Raw genomic sequence first — 7500 nt, 5'->3', positions numbered from 1 at the left:
CAGGTCAACACGGCTCTCTGGCAGGAGAAGCCCGCCGCTCCCGAGGAAGCGCCCCCGGCTTGCCCTGAACGCCGTAAGGGAGGGCGGCAGGTCACCGGGGCGAAACCGGAGCGGTGGCCGGTCTCCTGGAACTCTCCCCCGGCCTGGCCCGCCGGGCCGCTCCCGGCCGGAGCTCCCACGTTAACCGCTCCCAACGCAACCGAGCAGAAGTTTTCCAAGTCCCACGGCGGACACCAGGTCCTCCCGGTTCCCCGTCAGGAGAGCCCCGCCACTCCTGGGGAAGCAAGCACCGCTGCCTGCCCGACCTCCGAGCCCATCACCGGGGGGGGGGGCGGGAGCCGGAATCGCGGGCCAGAGCCTGGAACTCTCGCACGGCCAGGCCCGCCGGATCGGGGCACGCTGCCTCCACGCTCGGTTGACAAGGCAGCGCGGCACGGTTCTTTTGCCCCGGAGGTTCCTCTGACCGACTTTCTGGAACCGAACATGGGCATTTAGGGTCCTGAAAACCGAGTCCCCCAAAATCTCCGCGAACCTTTCTTGGCAATATTGTAGATGCGGCACCCGGCCCAGCCACCGGGGCCAACCGCCGAAAGTGTCCGCCCTCCTGGAGCGAAGGCCCGGGCAAGGCCCGTTTGAAAAACCTCATACGGACTTCCGGAGCGCGAGCCCGGGCGCCAGGTCGACCCAGGGCCGACCTCCCGGGCCCCAGAGAGGCACGTCTCCGCCGCGGAAGCCGCCTGATGCCCGCGCCGAAGGCCCCCGGGCCCGCCCGGCCTCCGCGCAGGGCACCGGGGAGAAGTAGGAATCGTGGCCGGGCTCCTGGAACTCCTGCCCGGCCTGCCCCGCGGAAGCATGCCGGGTTCTCCCGCCGCGCCGTGCAGGTTCTTCCGCCCCTCGCCGGGGTAGCCGGGCTCCAACCGCTGGGCCCCGCAGCCTGGAAGGGCCCCTGCGAGTCGCCCCCCGGCCTGCACGCCCGCCGTGCAGTCGACCGGGTCGAAGCCGGAATCGCGGCCGGGTTCCTGGAACTCTCGCCCGGCCTGCCCGCCCGGCCCGCCCCCCGGGCCGGGGCTCCAGTCGACTTGGAGCCAAACTCGGTTTTGACCCCCTCCTGCAGCACGGTCCGGCCCCGGAGGTTCCTCCGTCCGACCTCCTGGAACCCAAGATGGGCATCCAGGGTCCCGAAATCCGTGTCCCCGAAAATCTCCGCGAACCTTTCCTGGCAATATTGTAGATGCGGCACCCGGCCCAGCCACCGGGGGCAACCGCCGAAAGTGTCCGCCCTCCTGGAGCGAAGGCCCGGGCAAGGCCCGTTTCAAAAACCTCATACGGACTTCCGGAGCCCGAGCCCCGGCGCCAGGTCGACCCAGGGCCGACCTCCCGGGCCCCAGAGAGGCTCGTCTCCGCCGCGGAAGCCGCCCGCCGCCCGCGGCGAAGGCCCCCGGGCCCGCCCGGCCTCCGGGCAGGGCACCGGGGAGAAGTAGGAATCGTGGCCGGGCTCCTGGAACTCCTGCCCGGCCTGCCACGCGGAAGCATGCCGGGTTCTCCCGCCGCGCCGTGCAGGTTCTTCCGCCCCTCGCCGGGGTAGCCGGGCTCCAACCGCTGGGCCCCGCAGCGTGGAAGGGCCCCTGCGAGTCGCCCCCCGGCCTGCACGCCCGCCGTGCAGTCGACCGGGTCGAAGCCGGAATCGCGGCCGGGTTCCTGGAACTCTCGCCCGGCCTGCCCGCCCGGCCCGCCCCCCGGGCCGGGGCTCCAGTCGACATGGAGCCAAACTCGGTTTTGACCCCCTCCTGCAGCACGGTCCGGCCCCGGAGGTTCCTCCGTCCGACCTCCTGGAACCCAAGATGGGCATCCAGGGTCCCGAAATCCGTGTCCCCGAAAATCTCCGCGAACCTTTCCTGGCAATATTGTAGATGCGGCACCCGGCCCAGCCACCGGGGGCAACCGCCGAAAGTGTCCGCCCTCCTGGAGCGAAGGCCCGGGCAAGGCCCGTTTCAAAAACCTCATACGGACTTCCGGAGCCCGAGCCCCGGCGCCAGGTCGACCCAGGGCCGACCTCCCGGGCCCCAGAGAGGCTCGTCTCCGCCGCGGAAGCCGCCCGCCGCCCGCGCCGAAGGCCCCCGGGCCCGCCCGGCCTCCGGGCAGGGCACCGGGGAGAAGTAGGAATCGTGGCCGGGCTCCTGGAACTCCTGCCCGGCCTGCCACGCGGAAGCATGCCGGGTTCTCCCGCCGCGCCGTGCAGGTTCTTCCGCCCCTCGCCGGGGTAGCCGGGCTCCAACCGCTGGGCCCCGCAGCGTGGAAGGGCCCCTGCGAGTCGCCCCCCGGCCTGCACGCCCGCCGTGCAGTCGACCGGGTCGAAGCCGGAATCGCGGCCGGGTTCCTGGAACTCTCGCCCGGCCTGCCCGCCCGGCCCGCCCCCCGGGCCGGGGCTCCAGTCGACTTGGAGCCAAACTCGGTTTTGACCCCCTCCTGCAGCACGGTCCGGCCCCGGAGGTTCCTCCGTCCGACCTCCTGGAACCCAAGATGGGCATCCAGGGTCCCGAAATCCGTGTCCCCGAAAATCTCCGCGAACCTTTCCTGGCAATATTGTAGATGCGGCACCCGGCCCAGCCACCGGGGGCAACCGCCGAAAGTGTCCGCCCTCCTGGAGCGAAGGCCCGGGCAAGGCCCGTTTCAAAAACCTCATACGGACTTCCGGAGCCCGAGCCCCGGCGCCAGGTCGACCCAGGGCCGACCTCCCGGGCCCCAGAGAGGCTCGTCTCCGCCGCGGAAGCCGCCCGCCGCCCGCGGCGAAGGCCCCCGGGCCCGCCCGGCCTCCGGGCAGGGCACCGGGGAGAAGTAGGAATCGTGGCCGGGCTCCTGGAACTCCTGCCCGGCCTGCCACGCGGAAGCATGCCGGGTTCTCCCGCCGCGCCGTGCAGGTTCTTCCGCCCCTCGCCGGGGTAGCCGGGCTCCAACCGCTGGGCCCCGCAGCGTGGAAGGGCCCCTGCGAGTCGCCCCCCGGCCTGCACGCCCGCCGTGCAGTCGACCGGGTCGAAGCCGGAATCGCGGCCGGGTTCCTGGAACTCTCGCCCGGCCTGCCCGCCCGGCCCGCCCCCCGGGCCGGGGCTCCAGTCGACATGGAGCCAAACTCGGTTTTGACCCCCTCCTGCAGCACGGTCCGGCCCCGGAGGTTCCTCCGTCCGACCTCCTGGAACCCAAGATGGGCATCCAGGGTCCCGAAATCCGTGTCCCCGAAAATCTCCGCGAACCTTTCCTGGCAATATTGTAGATGCGGCACCCGGCCCAGCCACCGGGGGCAACCGCCGAAAGTGTCCGCCCTCCTGGAGCGAAGGCCCGGGCAAGGCCCGTTTCAAAAACCTCATACGGACTTCCGGAGCCCGAGCCCCGGCGCCAGGTCGACCCAGGGCCGACCTCCCGGGCCCCAGAGAGGCTCGTCTCCGCCGCGGAAGCCGCCCGCCGCCCGCGGCGAAGGCCCCCGGGCCCGCCCGGCCTCCGGGCAGGGCACCGGGGAGAAGTAGGAATCGTGGCCGGGCTCCTGGAACTCCTGCCCGGCCTGCCACGCGGAAGCATGCCGGGTTCTCCCGCCGCGCCGTGCAGGTTCTTCCGCCCCTCGCCGGGGTAGCCGGGCTCCAACCGCTGGGCCCCGCAGCCTGGAAGGGCCCCTGCGAGTCGCCCCCCGGCCTGCACGCCCGCCGTGCAGTCGACCGGGTCGAAGCCGGAATCGCGGCCGGGTTCCTGGAACTCTCGCCCGGCCTGCCCGCCCGGCCCGCCCCCCGGGCCGGGGCTCCAGTCGACTTGGAGCCAAACTCGGTTTTGACCCCCTCCTGCAGCACGGTCCGGCCCCGGAGGTTCCTCCGTCCGACCTCCTGGAACCCAAGATGGGCATCTAGGGTCCCGAAATCCGTGTCCCCGAAAATCTCCGCGAACCTTTCCTGGCAATATTGTAGATGCGGCACCCGGCCCAGCCACCGGGGGCAACCGCCGAAAGTGTCCGCCCTCCTGGAGCGAAGGCCCGGGCAAGGCCCGTTTCAAAAACCTCATACGGACTTCCGGAGCCCGAGCCCCGGCGCCAGGTCGACCCAGGGCCGACCTCCCGGGCCCCAGAGAGGCTCGTCTCCGCCGCGGAAGCCGCCCGCCGCCCGCGCCGAAGGCCCCCGGGCCCGCCCGGCCTCCGGGCAGGGCACCGGGGAGAAGTAGGAATCGTGGCCGGGCTCCTGGAACTCCTGCCCGGCCTGCCCCGCGCATGCATGCCGGGTTCTCCGGCCGCGCCGTGCAGGTTCTTCCGCCCCTCGCCGGGGTAGCCGGGCTCCAACCGCTGGGCCCCGCAGCCTGGAAGGGGCCCTGGGAGTCGCCGCCGGCCTGCACGCCCGCCGTGCAGTCGACCGGGTCGAAGCCGGAATCGCGGCCGGGTTCCTGGAACTCTCGCCCGGCCTGCCCGCCCGGCCCGCCCCCCGGGCCGGAGCGCCAGTCGACATGGAGCCAAACTCGGGGTTGACCCTCGCCTGCAGCACGGTCCGGCCCCGGAGGTTCCTCCGTCCGAGCTCCTGGAACCCAAGATGGGCATCTAGGGTCCCGAAACCCGTGTCCTCGAAAATCTCCGCGAACCTTTCCTGGCAATATTGCAGATGCGGCACCCGGCCCAGCCACCGGGACGAACCGCCGAAAGTGTCCGGCCTCCTGGAGCGAAGGCCCGGGCAAGGCCCGTTTGAAAAACCTCATACGGACTTCCAGGGCCGGAGCCCCGGCGCCAGGTCGACCGCGGGCCTCCCTCCCGGGGCCCAGCACGGCTCGTCTCCCCCGCGGGAGCAGCCCGCCGCCCTCAGCCGAAGGCCCCCGGACCTGCCCGGCCTCCGGGCAGGGCACCGGGGAGAAGCCGGAATCGCGGCCGGGCTCCTGGAACTCTCGCCCGGCCAAGCCGCTCGGCCCGCCCCTGGGCCGGAGCTCCAGTCGACATGGAGCCAAACTCGCGGTTGAACCTCTCCTGCAGCACGGTCCGGCCCCGGAGGTTCCTCCGTCCGAGCTCCTGGAACCCAAGATGGGCATCTAGGGTCCCGAAACCCGTGTCCCCGAAAATCTCCGCGGACCTTTCTCGGCAATATTGTAGATGCGGCACCCGGCCCAGCCGCCGGGAGCAACCGCCGAAAGTGTCCGGCCTCCTGGAGCGAAGGCCCGGGCACGGCCCGTTTGAAAATCCTCATACGGACTTCCAGGGCCGGAGCTCGGGAGCCAGGTCGACCCCGGGCCTCCCTCCCGGGCGTTAGGGCGGCTCGTCTCCCCCGCGGGAGCAGCCCGCTGCCCGCGCCGAAGGCCCCCGGACCCGCCCGGCCTCCGGGCAGGGCACCGGGGAGAAGCCGGAATCGCGGCCGGGCTCCTGGAACTCTCGCCCGGCCAAGCCGCTCGGCCCGCCCCTGGGCCGGAGCTCCAGTCGACATGGAGCCAAACTCGCGGTTGAACCCCTCCTGCAGCACGGTCCGGCCCCGGAGGTTCCTCCGTCCGAGCTCCTGGAACCCAAGATGGGCATCTAGGGTCCCGGAAACCGTGTCCCCGAAAATCTCCGCGGACCTTTCTCGGCAATATTGTAGATGCGGCACCCGGCCCAGCCACCGGGACGAACCGCCGAAAGTGTCCGCCCTCCTGGAGCGAAGGCCCGGGCACGGCCCGTTTGAAAAACCTCATACGGACTTCCGGAGCCCGAGCCCCGGCGCCAGGTCGACCCAGGGCCAACCTCCCGGGCCCCAGAGAGGCTCGTCTCCCCCGCGGGAGCAGCCCGCCGCCCGCGCCGAAGGCCCCCGGACCTGCCCGGCCTCCGGGCAGGGCACCGGGGAGAAGCCGGAATCGCGGCCGGGTTCCTGGAACTCTCGCCCGGCCCGCCCCTGGGCCGGAGCTCCAGTCGACATGGAGCCAAACCCGGGGTTGACCCCCTCCTGCAGCACGGTCCGGTCCCGGAGGTACCCCTGCCCGACCTCCTGGAACCCAAGATGGGCAACTAGGGTCCCGAAAAGCGTGTCCCCGAAAATCTCCGCGGACCTTTCCTGGCAATATTGTAGATGCGGCACCCGGCCCAGCCACCGGGGGCAACCGCCGAAAGTGTCCGCCCTCCTGGAGCGAAGGCCCGGGCACGGCCCGTTTGAAAAACCTCATCGGGACTTCCAGGGCCGGAGCCCCGGCGCCAGGTCGACCCCGGGCCTCCCTCCCGGGGCCCAGCACGGCTCGTCTCCCCCGCGGGAGCATCCCGCCGCCCGCGCCGAAGGCCCCCGGACCTGCCCGGCCTCCGGGCAGGGCACCGGGGAGAAGTCGGAATCGCGGCCGGGCTCCTGGAACTCCCGCCCGGCCTGCCCCGCGGAGTCCTGCCCGGGCTCCCGCCGCCTTGGCCCGGGACGACCACCCCTCGGCGGGGTGCCTCGGCTCCGACCCCGGAGGCCCGGGTCCCTGCCGGGGCCCTTGGACCCGCCCCCCGGGCTGCCCTTCCACGGAGCCCTTGACCGGGACGAGATCGGAATTGTGGCCGAGCTCCTGGAACTCTCGCCCGGCCTGACCGCCTTCTCCGGCCCTTTTCCGGTTTTCCCCGTTGACCTGGCTCCAAACTCGGGTTTGGCCCCTCAGCACGGCAGGGTTCTGCCCCGAAGATCCCTCTGACCGGCTTTCTGGAACCGAACATGGGCATTGAGGGTCCTTAAAAACGTGTTCTCGAAAATCTCCGCGAACGTTTCTTGGCTATATTGTAGATGCGGCACCCGGCCCAGCCACCGGGACGAACCGCCGAAAGTGTCCGCCCTCCTGGATCGAAGGCCCGGGCAAGGCCCGTTTCAAAAACCTCATACGGACTTCCGTGGGGGGGGCGGGCACCAGGTCAACCCCACGTATGCCTATGGGGATTTTCGCTCCCCAGGTCAACCCCATGGATGCCTATCGGGATTTTCGCTCCCCAGGTCAACCCCATGGATGCCTATGGGCTTTTTCGGTCCCCAGCTCCACCCCAAGTATTCCTAGGGGCTTTTTCGCTCCCCAGCTCCACCCCATTTATTCCTATGGGGATTTTCAGTCCCCAGGTCAACCCCAAGTATTCCTAGGGGCTTTTTCGCTCCCCAGCTCCCCCCCCATGTATTCCTAAGGGCTTTTTCGGTCCCCAGCTCCACCCCAAGTATTCCTAGGGGTTTTTTCGCTCCCCAGCTCCACCCCATGTATTCCTAGGGGCTTTTCCGCTCCCCAGCTCCCCCCCCATGTATTCCTAAGGGCTTTTTCGCTCCCCAGCTCCCCCCCAAGTATTCCTAGGGGTTTTTTCGCTCCCCAGCTCCACCCCATGTATTCCTAGGGGCTTTTCCGCTCCCCAGCTCCCCCCCATGGATGCCGATGGGCTCTTTCGGTCCCCAGGTCAGCCCCATGTGTTGCTATGGGCTTTTTCGGTCCCCAGGTCAACCCCATGTGTTCCTATGGGCTTTCTCGGTCCCCAGGTCAACCCCATGTATTCCTAGGGGCTTTTTCGCTCCCCAGCTCCACCCC

This window comes from Alligator mississippiensis, chromosome 14, assembly GCF_030867095.1.
Source record: "Alligator mississippiensis isolate rAllMis1 chromosome 14, rAllMis1, whole genome shotgun sequence".
NCBI classification, from domain to species: Eukaryota; Metazoa; Chordata; order Crocodylia; family Alligatoridae; genus Alligator; species Alligator mississippiensis.
This window is presented reverse-complemented; position numbering follows the sequence as displayed.